General features: G+C 43.0%; 1 protein-coding gene across 1 annotated transcript in view; it reads left to right on the forward strand.

Annotated features, from left to right (window-relative positions):
* PRKD1 (protein kinase D1) overlaps window positions 1–24,292 on the forward strand; it is a 219,028-nt gene that overhangs the window by 114,358 nt on the left and 80,378 nt on the right. The window lies entirely within an intron of this gene.

The raw sequence follows: 24,292 nt of genomic DNA on the forward strand, positions 1-24,292 counted from the left end.
TTTTTTTAATCATGGCCTGATTACCAAAGCATTTACATGGTCCATACTAGGACTGTCAAACCATGCTCATCTATGGACTACTCTACTGTATAGTCCTTGTGCTCAGACTAGTCCTATTTCTGTGGCTTCTGACTACGCAAAGATTGGACATTACTCCTTGTCTAGATCGAGTGCTGTCTGTGACCCATGAACCCTCAGCTATAGCTCACTAATAATAATATAAAGATTTGTAGTGATTAGGTAATGGAAGAAACTCAATTTCCTGTGTATGCAAATAATGATATCTGCTTGCAAATTCAGAAAGAGGAAATATTATGATTAAATCACTCTTAAATCTTTCCTTTAATGTAAAATCTTTATTTGACATGTTAAAACTCTTTTCATATTCAGTGTACAAACTATTTTAATTCCTAGGGCTGGTCATGTGCTATAGCGTAGATCATTTTTAGACGTGTGCAAGGATTAAAAATTATACCGCACTGCAGTAAGGTGGAGTATGGATACTGAGGCTGCTGTACGTTGTGCCTACGGATCCTTTATATAATAACACCACTTGTTTCCTTTTGTGTAGCCTCATAGAACTTGATAGAAGAAAAATACTATTTCTGGATTTTGATTTCCTTTTATATGTAAATGTTACTGTTTGTGTTCTTATCACATAATGGATGCAAAAAGGGATTTGACACAATAGATTATGACCTTGCGATTACATTCGGGCAATTTGTATGATTATTCTGTCTGTGTGTCTTCCAGCTTCACTCGTGCTATAAAAAAATATTTAATATACTGTTTTTTTCTGAAACCTTTACAAACCCTATGGAAGTTAATGTTAATGCGCCAGCCAGCAGATATTTAGTCTTGGCAATAAATTATCCTGAAGTTCACACTCTGTGCGCCTAGTTATGTTTTTATAGCCGCAACATATTATTTAAGCACATAAAGCCAGGATTTGACAGCTTCACAGTGTTAATTTCATAAAGAACAGAGCTGAATACCTGACAATATAAAACACATACAGCTTTCATTATAGGTCCATGTGGAAGATGGAGCTAGCAGCCTGACTAATACTGGAGAGATTTAACCCTGGTGTTCATTTGAGCAATGGAAAAACTTAGTTTACTAACATTTTTCTCCTCTCTTTTTCCAAAACAATTTCACAGGAGGATTGTATAACAAAATATGCTATGCGGATGAAAAATGTAAACCCTTGTGGTTATCTTCAAGAGCTTTTTACATGATCAAATACTATAAAAAAAACTCAACTAATTGCTTTTCTCAACAGCTCTAATACAATATGTGAAGGTAAAGATAGGCGAACATAAAAACAAACTCTGGGGCTGATGCACAGTTGGGAGCAAAGCAAAAAGATGAGCAAGTTTGCAACTTGGCAAAACCATATAGGGTGGTGGAGAATATAAAATGTATAGACAGATTTAGGCCCGTATTCAATTTGGAGCGAAAAGCTGTTTTCGAGTTTTTTGGGGCGAAAGCTTTTCGCTGATGACGTAATTTTCGCCTGTTTTGATTTTACCCCGTATTCAATTTGAAAGACTTTCTGCCTAGGCGGACAGTCAATGCAATGTAATAGGCGAAAAAGTTTCGCCTATGAATAGCAGTTGGAAAAAAGTGCAGAATTGGGGTTTTGGGGTGCAACGTTGCGGGAACCCCCATGCAGCCTTCAGACAGTCCCCCAAAGGTAAACTGTGTTAAACATTTTTTAAAAAAGACTTAACAACCCAAAAAATCACTTTGAATTTGGGGGCGAAAAATAAAAATTGTGGGGGGACAAAGTTGAAAACTAGAGAACTGGACTCTGGGGGGATCCCCAAGTATGCCCCAGGTGTTTTTTTTCATTGCAGGGGCTTGCGGCAGGTGGATTTTTCATGATTTTTTCAACTTAACTTTAGCAACTTTAAAATATGCTGGCCCCCATTTTCAAGTACCCCAAATTTGCTGGAATAAGTTCTTTTCTGGAAAAAATACTCCTGAATACTATTCTGCATCACGTATACAAAAACGCTATTTAGCAGCTATTGAGCCTGTTTAAAAACACCAAATACCTTCAGCAAGCCAAATCGGGGGTAACCATAGCCCCCATGTCAGAGCATCTTTTGGGGGGTGTCAGGCTGATGTCCCCAAAACTGACAGTACTTTCTGCTTGTTTAAGTTTCGCCGGGTCCTGTTTTCGCCTACTTTCAAATTGAATACGGCGATACGCACGCGATACTTTTCTGCCTGCAAATTCCGGGAGGCGAAAAACTATCGCGGGTCCGCTCAAATTGAATACGGGCCTTAGAGTAGATGGGGCATGTCCTACATGTCAACTCTAAATTGAAGTGTAAAATTAAAGCTGTCCAGTATTTTGGGCCCCATGCAAAAGCAGCCAGTTTATTCTCTGCAGGAAAATAGAAAATGTATTTGCACCCCTAGTATTACACATTATGATTTGCTCTCAACCCTGCACCTGCCCCTCTGCGAGCACTGCTCTGATTAACGGTGCAATTGGGTACTATCTGTTCGTATAGATTTTTCTTCAAAATGCACATACTGGAGGCAGGCTGTTGGGATGCCTTATTGGGGGGGGAGGGAGGGAGGAGGGGAATCACTGAGGACCGGACACCCGCTGGGGGTATGGGTATGGGGTGGCCTTGGACACCCGCTGGGGGGGAGGGGGGGCCGCATCTGACACCGGAAAATACGTGGGGTGGAGGTGAGACTCAGCTGGGGAATAGAGAGTGAACGAGGGGGGGGGGGGGGGCGGTGAGAGAGACGCAGCAGTGAGGAAATCCTTGTGGATACCTCAGCTGCAGGGGAAATGTATCACATTTCTGAAAAGCTGACTCCGCAAAGAGAGCAGTTTTTCGGAAGTGATACTTTTGTGAGAGAGGCATGATGAACGCCTCCAAAACATCTTTTAAACTCGCAGCGAGTTTAAAACCTTTTTGTCACTAATGATAATTGTCATGATGAATAGGCCCCTAATACTACTTCATTTATTCTAGGGGAAAAGGAGGATAGAACTTGCAACATGAATGGTAACTACCAACAAACTGAGGAACTTTTGTGCACATCCAGGAGGTCACTTACAAAGCTCATAATTTCTGATTGGAATTGCAAAGTCAGCTGTGGTTATGACATTGTCTAGTTTTGCACAAGTGCACTTATATTTCTGGCAAAGCCCAGGGGTGTTTGCATGTCTTTGTGGAGAAACAGAGTTTTGCACAGGCCAAGTGGAAGGTTTTGGCATAGTAAGGTAATTCCTTGCAAAGCCGCATCAGTGTGTCTGCTTTCTCAGACCAGTGTAAAATGTGATTGCAGTTTGTGTAGCAAGAACATTTCGATGGAAAAAATAAGAGGAAATGATGCCTTGCTTATGAGTGTTGCTGTCTCCATTAGTGCACGACCACGACCGCTTTCTTTGCATAGGGCATGCATTTTGCTCCAACTCTGGGCTGTTGATCTTTTGGGTCTTGTCATATTCATTTAATTTGACACTTTGCACTTGCCATAGCACCATTTCCACTCTGCTTAGAGAAGTGTTCCTAGGTGCATTCTGTGCAATGTAGTTACTAAACTACCGAAAATGGTGTATCTAAACTGGTAGGAGGTTTGACATTTGTGTAGGAGTTGATTCAATTAGGGACGAGCAGAGTGAAATGCCATTCCAGCGATGTTGAAACATCGGCAACTCATCTCTCCCCCAACTCACCACGAGTTTGCGGATTTTTCATGGAACTTTTTCACATACAACTTGTGTCTGATTACAGAAACACCTCTAAATCAGCCCCATTGTTTCTGTACTTATAGCATACACCCATGGCCAAAAGTTATGAGAATGACACAAGTATTGGTTTTCACAAAGTTTGCTGCTTCAGTGTTTTTAGACCTTTTTGTCAGATGTTACTATGGTATAACAGTAAAGCATCCTGAGACCATTCATGTGTGGGGTTGCTTCTCAGCCAAGGGAGTGGGATTGAGAACTTGTGGTCATTCCTCAAGAAGTGGTTGGACAAACAAAAACCCACAAATTCTGGCAAGCTCCAAGCATTGATTAGGCAAGAATGGGCGGCCATCAGTCAGTATGTGGCCCAGAAGTTGATTGATAGCATGCCAGGGAGAATTGCAGAGGTTTTGAACAAGAAGGGTCAACACTGCAAATATTGACTCTTTGCATAAACTTAGTGTAATTGTCAATAAAAGCCTTTGACAATTATGAAATGCAGGTAATGTTACTTCAGTATACCATAGAAACATCTGACAAAAAGGTCTAAAATCACTGAAGCAGCAAACTTTGTGAAAAGCAATACTTGTCATTCTCAAAACTTTTGGCCATGGCTGTATACAGATGATCAAATGCCCCTGGCAATACATTGCTTGCTTTTATTATTTTTAAATACACCCTAAGTGGGACAAAACCATTTATTGCCTCTGCAATTGTACACTGCCTGTTAAACACATTATTTGCTGTACTAACCACTAGTCAGTCTGTCCACTGACATTTCTGTCCATCACGGTCTCATCTGCATCATTGTGCATCAAGGTAAGGGCCATGGCAACTATTCGCAGCAACCCGGGGCAGTGGCATACTATTCCGAGAGAACTACTGGAGATGCCGGAGTCTACCAGACATCCATGGAAAGGTGCCAAATGCAAGGTTTTTTTTTGTTTGTTTTTTTTTAAGAGTGAGCTCTACTGCAGGACAGCGGTTGTGAAACTACAAGTCCCAGCATGCTTTACCAGCTTATTGGTGGGAGTGTATGCTGGTGCTTCACAGCAGCTGGAGAGCTTATAGGTTGACCAGGCCTGTTCTTCTGTGTGACATGGGATTGAGCATCATTTATTTTATTTATTAATAGGTGGTTATATTTATTTATTAACAGTTTCCTATATAGTGCAGCATATTCCGTTGCGCTTTACAATTGTAAACATTAATAGAACAAAACTGGGTAATAACAGACAGATATATAGGTAGGAAGGCCCTGCTCGCAAGCTTACAATCTATATATAGTGCACACATATTACACAGCGCTTTACAGAGAATATTTGGCCATTAACATCTGCCCCAGTAGAGCTTACAATCTATTCCCAGCCACATACACAGACTAAGGTTAATTTTGTCAGGAGCCAATTTACCTACCAGTATATTTTTGAAATCTTAAGCCCCCGTAGGAAACCCATGCAAGTACAGGGAGAATATACAAACCTGAGCATTCCCGATTAATTACAATTGTTAGCACAAAAAGAGTGTTTGCTGCTACACAATTGTGAAATGAGTGACAGGAAGTTCTGTAATGGTAACTGGGTAGTGTGAACAGTGGTGACAGCGGGGGGCGGGTACTGTTTAACTGATCCCAGGCTTGTTGGAGGGGTTCGGTGGGGGCCTGGGTCAGTTGCTGAGGGGAACATTGTGCCCATTTGCAGCGCTGCTGAGGGGGACAAAAGTCCCCCTTTGCAATGCGCAGTGCCACGGGCCGGTGTCAGTTGCTGAGCAGTGCTGTTGAAGGAGACCAATGACCTCCTTTGCAGCTTCGTTTTTTAATTTTTGTAACTTTTTTTGAAGGGACGTGGCATGCCTCCCGGATTTGGCCATGCCCCCTTACCCCACAGTACCCATCCCATCCCATGCCAGCCCTCAACAGTCCTGTGTGCAAAACACCAATTTTTACACGTGCAAATCAGACATAATTGCAGATATGCTGGTAGAATTCTGGAAACACAGAAATTCATCTTCAAAATAGCAAACTGAATTTTTGAGGTTTTATATATGTCTAATGTACATGCCAGGAGTCGGTCCAGATTAAGGCCTACAACAGATAGCAGGTGATGATTTGTTTTTCTATATTTTCTGTTTTTTACCCTTAATTCTCCATAGCTGCCAAGGGATTACAAGACACATACATCCCTTGTTGTCTCTATACTGCAATCTGTGGGGAATATTGGTGTTTTGAGTGTGTGTGTGTAGGCAGAATACAGATAGATCAAAGAATCCCTGCAGCGTCTTTTGATTAGAGATGTGCGCCGACCCTCGTGTTTTGGATCTGGAGCTCCCCTGGTTTTGGATGTGAATCTGGTTTTGGATTTTTTTCTTTTGTTTTTTGGATTTGGATCTGGATTTTTTTCTTAAAATATCATAAAAACAGCTAAAATCACATAAAATTGGCCTGCTTTTGTTCCTACAGTATTATTAACCTCAATAACCTTTATTTCCAGTCATTTCCAATCAATTTTGACCAGCTCACAATATTATTTTTTTTCATCTAGTTAAGGCCAAAAGGTTGCATCCAGCTAGCTGGCTGACTAAGCTAAGCGACACAGTGGGCGGCACTAACATGTGGCAGTTCAGCTTCCAATTTCCAACATGGATAAAATGTGTTATTCAGTGTGGGTTGGATACACCAATAGTGCACTTACTGTGACAGCAGTGTAGGCAGAGCGGGGTTGCTGACGGTGTCCTCAGTACATGGAATGTCGGTGCTGGCACTGTCCTCAGTGCAGCGTACCGGCGGTGCCAGAGGTGTGTTGGCTGTGTCGGCAGTGCGGGGGTTGCTGACTGTGTCCTCAGTACATGGAATGGCAGTGCTGCAGTGCTGGCAGTGTCCTCAGTGAAGGGTACTGGTAATGTCGGCAGTTCGGGGGTGCCAGCGGTGTCCTCAGTGCTGGTTTGCTGATTGAGTCGGCAGTGCAGGGGTGTTCTCAATGCAGGGTGCTGGTTTTATCGGCAAAGCGGGGGTGCCAGCGGTGTCCTCAGTGCATGTGTGCTGACAGTGTCGGCAGTGCAGGGGTGCTGGTGGTGTCCTCAGTGTGGGAGTGCCTACAGTGTGGGGGTCGCTAACGGTGTCCTCAGTACGTGGGGCAGCATTGCAGGGGTGCCGGCAGCGGGGGATGCTGCCAGTGGGGGTGTCGGCAGTGGGGGGGTGCTGGCCGTGTCAGGCAGCGAGGGATGGCGGGCGCCATCTTCTTTTTCTTCCTGTGTGCATATTAAATTGGCTTAACGCTGATTGGCTGAGAGCCGTGACAGCCTGCTGAATACAAAACCTCGCGACCCGACAGTGGTATGGCGAGGTTTTGCCTCGGGTGAGGGTTTCGGGGCAGGTAGGGAGATCCGAGCTTGGCTCGGATCGCCCCTGATCCCCGAAATTCGGGTGGGTTCGGTTCTCTGAGAATTGAACCCGCTCCCTACTTTTGATGAGGGTTTTTGAAAGACTGTGTTTCCACCACTCTGTTTTGGAGACTGACTTGACAAACACAGTTAATTCAGTTGCAGCTCCACTGCATTCACATTAGCGGTCCAATAAGTGTATAGTTGGCAGTATTCATAGGTTTATAAATGCATATTGTTGCTTGGAGATGCCTCTTTCAAAATGTTAATCTTTCATATTAAGGTAATTAATCTCATGTTGCATTATCTTCTTGGTTTTCTTTGTTTTTTTTTTGTGTGTGTGTATAGGTAGCATTTCTTTTCACTATGCCACACAAAGAAAGTTTTTGGGGCATGTATATGTATAGTGTTCATACTAGCACCGTGCAGTTTCTCTTTCCTGCCTGGGGTGTCACACTCTGCTCTGGTTCTTCTAGCACACTCAGCTATTGCAACACACTGCTGAGATAGACCATAGTGTGCTAGAAGAACCAGAGCATAGAGTGACACCCCAGGCAGGAAAGGGGAACTGGACGGGTTATGACAGGTGCAGGGTGCTAGAGTGAACACTATATGTATGGTTCTACTGGGAACCTATGTAAACATTGTTGTGAGGCCAGCAGGGTGGGTTTGTTCTTATTTTGTTTTTGTTTGCTTGCTCTGTATTTGGCACTTATTGATTAGGGCCACTATCACATACATTGGCATAGGGCAACACAAACCAAATATAGTATTCATCAGCATCCATTATTTAATAATGGAGACTGCATAGGTATGTGAACTGTTAGTAGCGGTAATTACTCATAATTAGATGTATAATTACAGCAATGTTTGATCCTTTGTCCTTTTTCTTGAGTTATCCTTTCTTATTCTAGGTACATACTTAGATGACGGATCGTTCAGCCGTCAAAGCTGCCGATTGGTAAGATATACACACAATTCCCAATCGCCTACTCTATTTATCTGGTCTGACATCACAACTAGGTGGGCATTTAAATTTGCCCGCCCAGTTGAGATGTCAGTGTTGGCGGTCCCTGCAGCAAGTGTATGGGCGGTAGGCTGGTCAGCCGTAGCCACGTGCAGGCTTACCGATATATCTTTTGGCTGTGCTGCAGTGCCGATCTGATATGTCTGAATTACATCGTTCACAGACATATCGGGTGTACACACCCGCCGATGCACTCGTGATAGATTGCTCGTCGATAGAATGAGTGATATATATCGTCGAGAGTGTACCCAGCATAAGTTTGTGCGAGGACTAAGGGCTGCAGATGTCTCCTTTCAAGAGGGGTACTGCCTCTGTACATGTGATGCAGCAGTCCCTCCACTCTGTACACCCATAGTCACATCTTTTGGCTTTACCTTTTTTGGGTTGAGTCTTATTTTCATGTCTCGAGTTTTGTCACAGACCTTTCCTCTTAATATTGTTACCAATGGCCACACAAAATATGGTTCTTTTGTTCATGTGGTTATAAAATCTATCACAAGTAATGAGCAGACAAGCCGTAATGAAAGCAAATGGTTATTCCTGCACTTTACTCCATTTTTCACATAATATCAGCTCATGCAGGTTACAGGCCGGAGAGCCCCTTTGTCAGGTGTAGCTGGACACCGTGATGTCTCCTTGGTTCCTGATGTGGCTACAGTATCTCCTTGTAGCTAACATTTATACCCTCAGTGGGTGGTGCTTCCCTGTTATTAATCCAAGGAAAAAGACATTAAGTTTTTTATCTAGCTGCACAAACACCAAGGCCATAAACAAATTGTTTATGCACAATGTCAGCAGATGCAAAGTTCTGCGACTCCTACAGTATCTTCTTTTCCAGGCCATCAAACTACTGCCCTATCCATGACAAATATATTCCAGTTTTGGGTGTTTTACCTAATATTTATTTATTAAAATGTAAGCATTTTCTGTTGCACTTTACAATTAAGTGTAGTTAACAAGTAGCAAGAGACAGCTATGGTCCTTAGCTGTTCCATCTGCTTTAAAACATATGTTCAACATTTAGTTAGTTTGAAAGTATGTTGACTTCATACTAACTCAGTGGTTCCCAAGCTGTGTGCCTAGGCACCCTGAGGTGCCTTGGGACACTTGCAGGGGTGCCTCAGGTTGGTGGTCTAGCACAAAATCAAATTATTGATGGTCAATGTAATGTAAATATGTGGACAAACAGAAGCGCAAACTTGCCCACCACCACATAACTGACCCTGAGGATGACAGGTCAGCACAATTTACTTCACTTTACTACTTTACTACATTTTTTTCTGAATTTCTCAACAAACTTTTGGCTTAGAGGTGCCGTGAAAACAATGCTGATACTGTAGGGTGCTGTGATTCATAAAAGTTTGGTAACCACTGTTCTAAGTAATAGTTATGAAATTCCATATTGTTCATTATCATCTTTTATGTTGGCCTGTCCTATGCCTGACACGTTTATATCCTACTACTGTAGTATAATAAATACTCAATCACAATATTTCAGTGTTAGATACTTACTCCTTCAGTAACCATCCATGATAGATAGATATTTATACAGATATGCCCGGCTACATCCTTGCCGCTGACGCGGCAAATCGCGCCGCATATGGTGCAAGGCGCACATATGGTGCAAGGCGTGTGCACACAAGTGAATGTGCGCACTGTGTTCGCACCCGTGCCTCCATAGGAATGCATGGTGCAATTGCAGTGCACACCATAGCGTATGCAGACATGGGAAATCACATGGCGCGATGCATGTGCATATTTGTGGCGCGATCAGCAACAATGTAACTGGGTACATCTGTATAAAGAGATGATCCCAATGTGCCCCATGACAACTGTCCTGTCAGTCGCACATCCTTTTATTTGGAAGTAGTAAAATCATAAAGCAATGCTCTGATAGCTGCATAATACCAGCTTTTTCAGCTACCGCCTCAACTAACTGACCTATGTCATTATCTATCACCATAAGAAGTACTATTGGACATTGTAATGTCTCCCACCTTTGGTCCCTGGACATTATCTGGTCTCTCGCCGCCGGTAACCATTTCTGCGCCTATCTAGGTGTGGGCTCTGATCAGCCTTTTATATTTGTCATAGTGGTGCAGCAGTTGATTTTGTTCTCATTTTACCATTTAGGTAGTTAATTTTCTAGACTCTAGTGGGCCAGTTTTCTCCTGTAGGTAGGAGGACATGCTGCTTCCACCTTACACACCGTAACCAACAATCGCTCATTCCTTACCAACCGTGTTGTCCTTTACACCATGCATCTGCTCTTGCTCATCTCACTATTTATTTACTTAGCATGGGATCATTATTTGATTATTTATAGAATAATTTTATTATTAGATTCTACTCCTATTCTAAAGGCCCTCATATGTCTGAGACGGATCGTTGCGAACCGCATCCATCGATGTTCCGTGATCCGTCGCAGGATCGGTGAAACTCTACATATTAAATTTCACCCATCTGCCAATCGCAATCATTTTTTTATCGTGATCGGCAAATCTGTGAAATCCAGCATGTTGGATTTCAGCGATCCTGCAATGCCAGGTTGTAGGATCGCTACATCACGACGATCCATCGCAGATGTGTGGGGGCATTCAGGCAGTATCCTACTACAGATCATCCACACACACACTTTTCTATTACTCTTATTCCAATTTTCTGTTTCTAATTCAGACCTTGTTTGCAGCCCAACAAAAAGGTTTCAGCGTGATTGCAGTGTTTTAAGTAAAACAAGTAGCTGCTTATTGCTGTACATAAACCCCTGTCGTTCCCCGCAGCCCTCCCCTTCCATTGTCTCTTTGGATAGTAACAGTGAGTGATGGATCTCTACCTTATGCATGAACACTGTTGCTATAGCACCTGCTCTGACTTGCTTACATGCTGCGCAAATGATCCCTTGTGGACAGGTCCATGATCACTGCAGTACAGCAACTTCTTAAGCAAATATTCTTGTCCTTTATAACCTTGAATTTCATATATATATATATATATATATATAGAGAGAGAGACTGTTTCTAGCTTTTACTAAACCTCCATATACAGCTTTTGTTAGATCTGTCTTCATATTGCTGCTATAGTTACTTCAGTCCTTCTTCGCTGCTGCTTACATTGACTATGTTGTTTACATATAAATGACCAAATTGTTTTAATTTGTATTAACCAACTGCAAAGGGAAAACCTTGTGCGACTAGTTATTGTTGCCAGCTAGGTTGAAAGTGTAAAAAACATTGTTTTACTGGACTGTTGCTGGAGTAGTATTAAACATTCACATTCAGTTAAAGTTGTTGCTTACTAATCTCATGCAATAAAAAGTAAAGCTGGGACACCCCAACCAAATAAGGATTACCATATATACGTTTTCTTCAAATGATGCTTACAGTAATTTTACCTTGGCATCTCCCACTTACAGTAATAAACCAAGCAAAGGGTTTTTTCGTTTGTGCTGCTGTTGTACAGAATTGTTTTTGTAATGTGTTTTACTGGATTGTTTTTGAATTAGTTAGAAAAATAAACTTTAAGTGAATGAGGCACTTATAAGAGCCACTAAACTCCAAACTTGCTATTTTCTGATCTGAACCATGGAGGTAATATACACCTATTAGCCATAACATTAAAACCACCTGCCTAATATTGTATAAGTTCTCATGCCGCCAAAAACAACTATGACCCGTTGTGGCCTGGACTCCACAAGGCCTCTGATGGTGTCCTGTGGTGTCTGGCACCGTTAGCAGCAGATCCTTTTAAGTCCTGTAAGTTGTGAGATGGGCCCTCCATGGCTCGGACTTGTTTTTCCAGGACTTACCTTAGATTAGGGGTTCCCAACCACGGTCCTCAAGGCACACTAACAGTCCAGGTTTTAAGGATAGTCATACTTGAGCACAGGTTTCTTAATTAGTACTTCAGTTATTTTGATTTGACCATCTGTGCTCAAGCATGGATATCACTAAAACCTGGACTGTTAGTGTGTCTTGAGGACCAAGGTTGGGAAACAGTGCCTTAGGTGCTCGATTGGATTGAGATTTTTGGAATTTGGAGGCGAAGTCAACACCTTGAACTTTGTCATGTTTTTCAAACCATTTCTGAACAGTTTTTGCCATGTGGCAGGGTGGATTATTTTGCTGAAAAGGCCACTGCCATCAGGGAACACCTTAAAGGACATACTTTATCTGCAACAATGTTTAGGTAGGTGGTACGTGTCACATAAATGGCAGGACGCAATGTTTCCCAGGAGAACATTGCCCAGAACATCACACTGCCTCCGTCAGCTTGCTTTCTTCCCATACTGCATCCTGGTGCCATCTCTTCTCCATGTAAACAATACACATGCATCCGGTAGTCAACATGATGATAAGAAAAATGTGATTCATCAGACCAGGCCACCTTTCTCCATTGCTCCATGGTCCATTTCTGACACTCGTGCCCATTGTTGGAGCTTTCGGCAGTGGACAGTGGTCAGCATGGGCACTCTGGTTAGTGTGCGGCTTTGCAGCCACAAGTTGCGATACACTGTGTGTTCTGACACCTTTCTATCATAGCCATCAATAACTTTTTCAGCAATTTTTGCTACAGTAGATCTTCTGTGGGATAGGACTAGATGGGCTAGCCTTTGCTCCCCTCGCACATCATTGAGTTTTGGGTACCCATAACCCTGCTGCTAGTTCACCTGTTGTCCTTCCTTGAACCACTTTTGGTAGGTACTAACCACATCATACTGGGAACACCTCGCAAGACCTGCTGTTTTGGAGATGCTCTGACCCAGTCATCACAGTTTGGCCCTTGTCAAAGTTGCTCGGATAATTACGTTTGTCCATTTTTCCTGCTTCCAACATATCAACTTCAACAACTGAATGCTCACTTGCTGCCTAACATATCCCACCCCTTGACAGGAGCCACTATCATGAGATAATCAATGTTATTCACTTCCCCTGTAAGTGGTTTTAATGTTTATGGCTGATGGGTGTACATTGTCCATTGTAATGCTGACATTCCACTGTAGCTCAGTTAAAGCATTGCCAGCACACGCAGCAACACCCCCACCAGAGGGGGGGACCGAGATTAAAAACACAGGTGGTCCATGAGGCTGGAGAGACACACTGGGGGGCATTTGGCTGGAGAGACACACTGGGGGGCATTTGGCTGGAGAGACACACTGGGGGGCATTTGGCTGGAGAGACACACTGGGGGCATTTGGCTGGAGAGACACACTGGGGGCATTTGGCTGGAGAGACACACTGGGGGCATTTGGCTGGAGAGACACACTGGGGGCATTTGGCTGGAGAGACCCACTGGGGGGCATTTGGCTGGAGAGACCCACTGGGGGGCATTTGGCTGGAGAGACCCACTGGGGGGCATTTGGCTGGAGAGACACAGGTGGTGCATGAGGTTGGAAAGACATGGGGCATGGGCTGGAGACAACATGGGTAGGGGGCATGGGCTGGGGAAATGGGTAGGGGGCATGAGGCTGGAGAGAAGTGGGGTGAGGCAAGGCTGGATAAACAGAGGTAAGGGTGAAGAGAACATTAAGGAATGGGGCTGGTGAGACACATGGGGATAAGGCTATATGGTGGCCTCACTAGCTAGCGATTCCTATAATGACTGGTCAAAAATACTATTCTTCCAGATCACGGTCACACCTCAGGAAATATTTTATTTTAAACCATTTTACTCCTTACTTATAACTTTTGTTGTCTATTGAAAAATAACTTCAGCTGCCAAAGGGATAGGTTACGCATGACAGAGAGCAAAACTGTGGACTTCCGCTGGTGCACACAGGAGATTAAATATTACCTGAACACTGTTCTCTGTACCCTTCAATACTGTGAGTGAAACCAAATATATTCTCAGGGTTAGGAAAATGTCACTGAAGTTCACCAGCCCGGAGGAAAAGCTACTAATTTTACGTTTTACTTCCACCTGCAGTTATCAGTTTATATCTGTGGACACTTTTACTTGCCCATTGTTTTAACTCATGTGCTGTTACCTGGAAAGTGATTTTCTGTGACATCTACCCTGTCCCTTTGCGTTTATTTCAAAACTACGAAATATTAATTAATAAAATCATTTTAATATTTAATACAAGTACCCAATAGTCCTAATTTAATCAAAAGTAATGTTTACCTATAGCCAGGAGTAAAATACAGGCAACACATTTTCAGAATAGAGCTGCATCCTCCCCAGCTCGCATAAGAGAGGTGGTCCAGTGTCCGAGGGGAATCCCTCCCCTTTGTTCTCTCGCCACGATTACCTCTAACAATCCGTTCTACTTTTATGAAGGAGAGAAGACTTTTTAATTTTTGATATCTCTTTGTCATTTGTATAAGGACCACAGCAGGGGCGGGGAACCTTTTTCTGCCGAAGGCCATTTTGATATATATAATATTATTTGCGGGCCTGGTGCAGGCTACGCCCTCTCCGTTAAAAGGAACACTTGCTAACTGCGGTTAAGCACTAAGGCAGGTGTGGGGAAAGCTTTTTTCTGCCGAGGGCCATTTTGATATATTTAACATTATTTTTCGCAGGCCTGGTGCAGGTCACGCCGCTCCATGTGATGTCACACAGGGACGGGGCCACAATCGCCAGTGATGGCAGCAATGCCAGGAGCATCCTGAGGATTCTCCGGGGAGCTGTAAGGCCAGCGGTGTGACTGTCTGAAGCGTCCTAAGGATGCTCCAGGTAGCACTGCTGTATAGATTCTGGCTGCAGGGTTCCACTGTAGGCACCCTGCTAGCCAGATGAGGCTAGCAGAAAAAAGCTCAGAGGGCCAAACCAAATGATTCCGGGGCCTTATACAGCCCCTGGGCCTGAGGTTCCCCATCCCTGGACTCCAGCATGGAAGCTGCGGCAGCTGTTGGTTGGAGTGCTAGAATTTGCAATTCTTCAGCCTTCTCCAGCAGGAGAGTTTACCTTTTTTCAAAGGGAGTGCAGGTGGGGCGAATATCTGTTAAAAGGTGGGGTGACTCGAACCATGAACCTAGGCTGTGCTACTAATTATGGTTACCATAAAGCAGATTACAGAGCAGGTAAAACAGAACCAGCGCTGCTGTACTGTTTTCTCTATCTCGCTGTCATTAACCTGTTTGGTGAAACGCTGTGTGCAAAGATGTCTGACTACATCCGTTATCTGTTTTTAAAAAGATTTAGCAAATAGTCATACCTTGTTTTCAAAATAATTTTTTTCCTTTTTATGTTACATTTTACCTCTTAGTTTTCCCAGAACATTAAGTTTTTCATTATCTAAAGTCATAGGTGATTTAATAAAATGCAATGCCGGGGATCTCCCTTTGGGACGGCATGTGAACGCCAGCAATGCACCCTATATCACTTCTGCTGTACATTGCACATTTTACTGCGCACCACCATATATGGGTGCGCAGGAAAATGCATGGTGTTAGGCTGCTGTATGTTTGGGTGAGATGTGCACTACACATCGCCCATACCCCACGACAGAACATGCAGTCTTAATTGCATTAGATTTGTCCACAGCAGTGCAAATATTTATGGACTGTCTTATAGTGAGGAAGTTGTTGAGCTGCTTCGCTTGAGCATCTTAAATGTGTTTTTGGAAATATTTAGTATTGGTGGTTGATCTAAAAGTAATAAAAGGTGCCTTTATTGTCCCCGCACATTAAGTAAGACGTGATAAGGCACTGCTGTGTGTGAGTGCACTGGTGTCATGTAATCCCAAACTGTGAAAGTTGTGTATTTCAGACCATTCTCAAGCTTCATATGATGTACTCTTTAATAGGCCCTGACAGCCTCAAAAAGGTCATCCTTCATGTACATGACCCCAATTAAGATGAAGCTTTTTGTTATACATAGGCCTAAACAGCTAGTTTGAGGTAAAAATCTGCAAATACCGCCACATTACAAGAGCTGGTGCCCGATCAAAGCATTAAGGTGCTGTGGGCTAACACTGCGTTCAATGATGGGAACATACCACATCCCGCTAACAGCAAATGCCTCAACTGTGAACCACCAGAGAAGTTGCAAGCGCTGCCCTTACAGTGCCAACGTCGTATCTAGGACAGCTGGCAACCTCCATCTCTAGCGTCAAAATGTGTCAGTGGAACATTGTCATTCTCCAAAGACCGGCAAGCGTAGGGTTATGGTTAGGTTGCGAGTGGGGAGGGCTAGGCACTAGGGGGATGGTAAGGGTTAGCGATACCGCTCTCTGAACCGCTGCTGAGTCAGAAGGCGCGGCATCGGATTAACTGCATGATCATCAGACATCTGAGTAACCCTGCAATTATTCTCATCAGGTAGCACCTCCCATTTTATATATATATATATATATATATATATATATATATATATATAATTTATTCAGGGTGTGCAGTCCAGAAATCTTTCCCATATACTCCATTTAATGTGCTTTATTGCACACCTGAGGGAAAGGAGACGCCCCCAGTCTGGATTAGCACCCTTCCTTATTGGTTTAGAAGCATGGAGTCTTGTAATGAATATGCACACTAGTATTAGATACAATTCTAGGTAAGTCCTACAAGTTTTATGTACTGTAGTGCAACTTTGGTTCATTTTTGGGGCGTGGGTCCCCCTGGATTGCATTTGTTGATCTGTTTCAGGGCACCGCATTATAACACATTTTCTTTTATAACACATTTTAACCCTTCACTGTTTGTTTAATATATATGTACCTCACTTTTTATTTTCATTCTTTATATGCAGCAATAGCTGCTCCTAACTATCTCTTTCACACTGCACTTTTCTTACTATGGCGGTGCCCTAGTGCGGCTTAGCTGGGCTAGTTTGGGGGTGTCCTGCGCTCTGGATTTGAATCGTAGTATGTTAGGGACCTACCCTACAGAGGTTACCTGGATATGGTGGGTAGGCCCATAACCTTGGCCAAGATTATGCTAAAAACCTCTATTGATTGCAAAAAATTTTATTGCATTTATATATTATTAATAATTTGGAGTTGTGCACCTGAGATTTGTCTGTTTTTTAACCCTCAAGTTACTCAGGATGTCCGGAAAAATCACGCTGTGAGGGCCAGTGAACCTGCACCCAAGGACGCAGCCATTGGCTTCGGCACACCCAGAAAACTTGGCTGACACGCCCCGTTTTCTATATTGCTCCCTGCTGTTGTCCCCAAACGCCAGTAGTATCTCAATCATGCTACAGCCTTTGGGGCACTGTGATTGATGTTGTGGGACCAGATCTGCACATGCGTAGGAGTTGCACGAACAGTCTTATTTATGGCAGTGAGAGACTTGCAAGTTATCATTTCTTATCGAGTATATAGCAGCAAAATGGTATTTTTTTGGGCTGTTTATCAGTCTGCTCTTACTGGGACAGTGGCTCTTATTAGAGCCCATACCTACAAGGTGTAAACGGTAAAGTAATAACGTGAGCAATCTTTTTACTGTGCGATTTGGACCAGGCTGACCTACTGCACATAAGTGGCCACCAGATCTAAACATCTCGTTCCACAAAATCAATGTGATATTCTAACCTATTTGGGATAGAGCTTCTTAAATTGGATGTCCACAGCTCCCACTGAAATAAAATGGGGACTGCAGTATGACATGTTTTACGTTGTTCTGTATAACTGTCCCATGGCATGGACTCTTAGCTCATTGTGAACGTAGTTTGATTTTATTAAGGTATTTATTCAAACTCTATAACTCGTGAGGGTTTTATTTTCTTTAGCCAATGCTTTATGATCTGTTATACAAACATTGCTACTTGGCAAGGGTGTCTCCATTATGACTGGAAGGTGGTGCAATTAATACAGCATTGTCCTTTGCTAACCTAGATTCAGTGCCCTGGTGCCTCCCCTGTGTCTGGCAGGCTGGCTGCTGCTGAGATTAATGATGTGCAAATCCTTATATGCAGATGTTGGTGCTGCTGGGTTCATAGGCAGCTTAGAATATGTCGCCCTTCTGTGATGTACAGAAAAAGTTCTGTTTGTGTATAACATTAATCAAAATAAAAAGGGGATTACAATTTAAAGTATAGACAAATCCCTCACCTGTGCCAGATCAAGTAAGTTTATATATGAACAAGAGCAGTATCCCAATCATTGAATCCTATGCAATCTAATTTTTGTATTGTTTTTCTAGTTTGTTTCTTTACTATTTGATACCATAAGGCATACTCCAGCTGCCAATACCATATTGGGCATATCTGTGGCACAGTATTACCACAATTAAGTGAGCTGCTGCTGTCTCTATCCTTATTGACTTTACCCTTGTTTCCCCTGCCTAGAACATTGTAGTAAGATTTTATCTGCTTTGACAATCACGTCTTCTCTTTCATTTGATGAAGTGGCGTTTACCCCTATACATACCTTGTGCCTGCAGCCATGGCGACGCATACTAGATGCCAGTCCGCTGTCATGGAGACCCTATTCTGTCCGAAGGATGCAACTTGAGGGCTATTAATTGCAACAAGAGTCCTTGTTAAGAAGAGACAGCAAGCCCTCTTTTGTCAAAAACAAGACTGCATTAACCCTCAGACTTCTGACACAAAGGGCAAATTATAGTAATCCGTATATTACTAAGTAGAATTCAACAGTTCTAATGTAAAGTTAGATATCTATAGTACATTGAGAAAATGTATTCTGATGCATGGGATTGCTAGATTAATGATTTATAGCCATCGTATCACCATAAAAGGCTGGTCAAAGCAAAAAAAATGTATTAGGCGAAGTTGTACTTGTGCACAGTACAAGTGTGGGCTGGCATTCGCATTTCAATGTTTCCAACACCTGAGGTGCAACCTCAGTACTCCCGCAAAAAAAAATTGAGGCAGGACATTTATAATCCAATAAAGAAATTTGAGAGCACTCACCAGGACTTCTGCTTACACTTTGTTTGATTTTTATTACAGTGCAGATACAAAGTCAGCGTTTTGGTCACTTAGTATGACCAAAACATCGACGCCTTCAGCCCACATCACGGGACCCCATTTCTCTGCAGGTCCTACACTATCTGTCATACTTATGGAGACCTGGTAGCTACTATCACAGAGTTTAAACTGAAATAATGTTAACAGGTTTAAAGCTCACCTGCCAACTAACTTATGGCTTTTAAAGGCAAGGCAGTCACCAAACATAGCTTCTATCATACTACCAAAAAGGCAGCTGACACAGGTTAATATAAACGAGCTTGCACAGGGGTGAGAACAGCGCACTCCGAGTCATGATGACCTGGAGTGTGCTGGTAGCCAGCCGATTGGTCCCGCTTCAGTGGCGTTTGGAGATGACGTCATCTCCAAGCGACCACTTACACGCCGGAAAAGCCGGGTCTATGCAGACCCGACTCCAGTGTGAGCGGCGCCGACTCGGGAATATCCCGAGTCGGCGCCGGCAATATTCCGGGTTTGATCCGGATAGGAACCCTGTTCTAACTCCGGATCAGACCCGGAATTTTGGTGGAAAAGGGGTATAAGCCGTACACTCCATAGAGCTGGACTTTATGTAAGTGGCCAGAAAAAAGTCATTACTTAGTGATAAAAATAAGAAGACACGATTTGAGTTTGCTAAAAGGCATGTGGACGACTCCCCAAATGTATGGAGGAAGGTGCTCTGGTCAGATGAGACTAAAATTTTACTTTTCGACCACCAAGGAAAACGATATGTCTGGCGCAAACCCAACACATCCCATCACCCCAAGAACACCAACCCCACAGTGAAACATGGTGGTGGCAGCATCATGCTGTGGGGATGTTTTTCAGCAGCAGGGACTGGGAAACTGATTCGAGTTGAGGGAAAGATGGATGGTGCTAAATACAGGGATATTCTTGAGCAAAACCTGTTTTAGTCTGCCTGTGATTTGAGACTGGGACGGAGTTTCACCTTCCAGCAGGACAATGGACCCGAAGGATTCTTTTAAAGCAACACTCGAGTGGTTTAAGGGGAAACATTTATATGTGTCGGAATGGCCTAGTCAAATCCCAGATCTCAATCCAATTGAACTTGTAGATTGCTGTTCACAAGTGGAAACCATCCAACATGAAGGAGCTGGAGCAGTTTTGCCTTGAGGAATGGGCAAAAATCCGAGGGGCAAAATGTGGCAAGCTAATAGAGACTTCTCCAAAGCGACTTGCAGGTGTAATTGCCGCAAACGATGGCTCGACAAAGTACTGACTTTAGGGGGGGGTGAATAGTTATGCACGCTGAAGTTTTCTGTTGTCCTAAATGTTGTTTGACTCACAACATAAAAAAAACACAACTTCACAGGTGTAGGCATGTTCTGTGAAATAAATGATGCACACCTTCAAACAATCCATTTTAATTCCAGGTTGTGAGTAAACAAAACATGAAAAATGCAAAGGGGAGGATTACCTTTGTGTGTGTGTGTGTGTGTGTGTGTGTGTGTGTGTGTGTATATATATGTATATATATATATATTGTGTTTAAGATGATAAAATATAGGAAACCACTGTGTTTGATGTTGACATATATTGTTAGTTTGGAATTCTTTATATGGTGTGTTTTTTTTTTTTTTATATTATTTCTTTATTATTATTAAAGTTGTTTGCAATAAAAAAACACCTTTTAGATGACCTGGAAAACGTGAACTGTTTGGGGTCCTGAGGACAGTGTGTGGGAACCACTGATCAATCATCATAATAATAAGAAAATAATATATTAATATGGCCAAATCACTCCCAAATATACGAGGTCTGTCTAAAAACTTCGGTGAATGGTCTGATATATCTGTATGCAACGCTTAAACAAGGTTGCTCATGCGCGCTGACATGCATGGACCTGCCCCCAGTCGGGGTTTGCCCGAGGCCGCCACCGCACTGCCATTGTATTCATTTCAACAGATTGTCCCGAGCAGTGTGCATCGAACAGCAATGGAGCAACGACACATTAAGTTCTGTTTCAAATTGGGTAAAACGGAGACGCACAAAGTGTTGGTGAAAGTGTACGGGCAGGATGCTGTGAGTAGAAAATGTGTGTACACACACCGTGCACACCATCGTACACACATGCCCCCAAATAGCCCTAATAAAGCTATTTGGGGTACTTAAGGTGTGTCAATTTCTTCTAATTAGCGTCTTTGCACTAGTGGTGAAGAATAGCATTACATTTTTTGGGGAAAAATAAGTAGTCCTGTCAAATTTTGGGTACTTGAAAATGGGTGTAAGCATGGTTTAAAGTCGCTAAAGTAAAGTTTAAAAAATGCACCTGCAGCAAGTACTTGCAATCAAAGTAATTTTTTGGGGTGTTCCTCTAATTTTTACGGCGATAGTTTTCCAACAGGCGAAAAGTCGCAATCGGCGAAACTTTTTCGCGGATCTCTGCTTTTCGCATCTAATTGAATACGGGCCTTTATTGGATTGACCTCTTTGTGTGTTTAAAGATCACATAACAGGCATGGTTGTGTTTTGTTTCGTTTTTTGAAATGCAACATTTAAGGTAATTGTTTGAGTTACAGTTACACTGAGTAAATTAGGCTATGATTGCTGCTTAATATATGTAAACCAGGGAGTAAATGATCATTTTTGGACAAACCAGGTGGTTTTGCATTGATTAACCCTTTCACAGCCACATGCCAAGCATGAACAGATAAAGCTTTTAGTAACAGTAACTTTCACCATACCAAGTGACAGAGTAATACCATCCAGTCACACATTTATTACGCTGACTTTGAACTAAATGTTTTCAGCAAGTGCTGCGGTGCAAAGTATATATGACATATATACTGTCACTTGGTATGGTGAAAGTAGTACTACAGATTTGTCTTGGGGTACCTTTTACTATCTGTAACCTGCTGTTTCTGTCCAGTGTTAATGGGGTGTCATTCTGTTTCCTCCTGTTGCAGGAGATTTTTCACTGATTACCCCATTGCTCCTTCACTGGCACCTTTTAGTGCTTACTTCTGGGCAGGGTTGGCCGTTGATGGTCTTGCCATCAATGCAGAGATTCATTCTCTCCTGACTGCGATGATTTATTCCTCCCCACCACAGGGGACACTAAGATTAAATCCTCCTTCATGCGACTGAACCTATTGGCCCATGGCTCGCAGTGCTCCCCAGCAGATATGGCCATCGATAGGTGGTAACCATCAGTGGTTCTCCATTGGTGGTTTCATGCCATTGACGTTCATCACCAATGGCAACATAGATGGTGACTATCGATCTAGTTAACCCACCGCTGGTCATCCCTACTTCTGGGAGGAGGAAGGGGAGGATTTTGGGTGGGGCTTCAATACCACTTATCTGTTTACCGTGGCCGATTCCTCTTCACTGCTTATGGTGCATATACAAAATCTGACATGTCTGAACGATGAACGATGCGCGTTCCCGATGGTCAGATAACGATATCTGACATCTGATGTGTTTTCAGTCAGATTTGGACGATTTCAGTCATTTTAATGCAGTCAAAAATCGTACGTAGTTCAAATCGTTGGTCAAATCGTTCATCAAATCGTTCAATCGTTCATCTGACAAATCTGACCGTGTGTATGCACCTTTACTTCGGATCAGGACTGCAGCCAGGCTTCAGAGTATGTAGGACATCCTGTGGATAATTACATTGTCTCTCTTACCTGTAAGATATCATCAGATATATGCATCTCGCAGGAATAAAGCAGGGTCTTGACAAAGAATAATGTTCACTGCTCAGTAGTAGCGATAAAGCTTATACTCACAGGTTGGGTATGAGATCCCAGCAGTCAAGATGCCGCTGGTCAGAATACCGACAGCGGCATCCCTGACACCCATACGGAGCAAGGTAAGTCTAACCCGTACCCTGATCCCCCCTCCCCGGTGCCTAACCCTACCCCCCACCGTGGTGTCTAAATCTAACCTCCCCCTCCCTACACCCTAACCCTACCCCCTAGTGCTTAACCCCTAACCCTGATCCTCCCCCTATACTTACCTTCGGGACGCCGACAGTCGGGATTCTGGTGCCGGGATCCCGACGCTGTCGGGATTTCGGCCATGGGGCTCTCGCACGCCGGAATGCTGACTGCATCCCGTTACAACTGTAAGGTAGTGATGGCACACAGACAGAGGTGCAGCTGCAATACATGCTGTTTGTATAGAGTCAAAAGTGGCTTATACCACTCCCATAGATCCAGTGATGGTGGATCTATCACAATAAATATTTAACATTTCATCAAAATTACAAAACTACATGCAAGACCCTCTGCATATATCCACGCATGGAGATTACTATAACATACCAGCCACAGGTTTAGACATTTTAGGATCCACGTGGAAGGCACTGGATGGAGAAGAGTAACCCAGACAGATTTTTAATAAAGACAAAAGTCTAATTGACAGTTTAGCATGTAGGGCTGAGCTTCACCTCATCAAAGCAGAGAGTGGGGATCCCAGTCTCAAAGCGTTGTGCTTCCACAATGACAGTCTCTTCCTCTGGCTTTCAGACAATGTATGTGGTATACAGAATATACTTTATACATCTTCTGAACGTTACAATATATCCTGTTCATTCTCGTAACATGTTATTGGGAGACTGTGTTCCTATGAGATAAAGTTTTTGCCTTGATGTGGTGAAGAGCGGCCCTAAATGCTCTGTAAGATGCTTTTCTACAAATTGTCAGTATTCTTCTTATGTGTTTATCAACCTCGTTCACTGGATTTATTTTTGTTTATTTTCATCATCCAACTCTGTTAGGACTGCCAAAATGAAGTTAAGCGACATTTTGTCACCCAGAGTTCAGAACAGAGGGAGTGTGCCCGTAATATATACAAAGTGACAATCCATGTACACATATTTGGCATAAGATTGCAGTGGGTACAATTGTAATGATGGGGCAGGGGATTGATCTCCTGGAGAGTCCAGCCAGGTTCCACTACACCAGAGTTTCTCAAACTCTGCCATTACAGTCCAGGTTTTAAGAATATTTATGTTTGAGTCCAGATGGTTAAATCAAATTGACTGAGGTACTAATTAAGTCATCTGAGCTCAAGCATGGATATCCTTAAAACCTGTACTGTAATGGCAGAGTGTGGGAAACTCTGCACTAGAGTAATACTTGCAAGGACAAACTGTGCATATTTGTAAGCTTATAACACTGGAAATAGGTGATTTAAAGGATTTCTCTATAAAGACCATAGACAAAGCTTGTCCATTTGTGAGGTTGCCACAAAACACACCCAGCAGACATTGCAAAGGAGAATGAGAAAACAAGAAAATAATTAGTGTAAACACTTAGGGGACT

This window comes from Taudactylus pleione, unplaced genomic scaffold (assembly GCF_031769625.1).
Source record: "Taudactylus pleione unplaced genomic scaffold, aTauple2 ptg000707l, whole genome shotgun sequence".
Taxonomy (NCBI): Eukaryota; Metazoa; Chordata; class Amphibia; order Anura; family Myobatrachidae; genus Taudactylus; species Taudactylus pleione.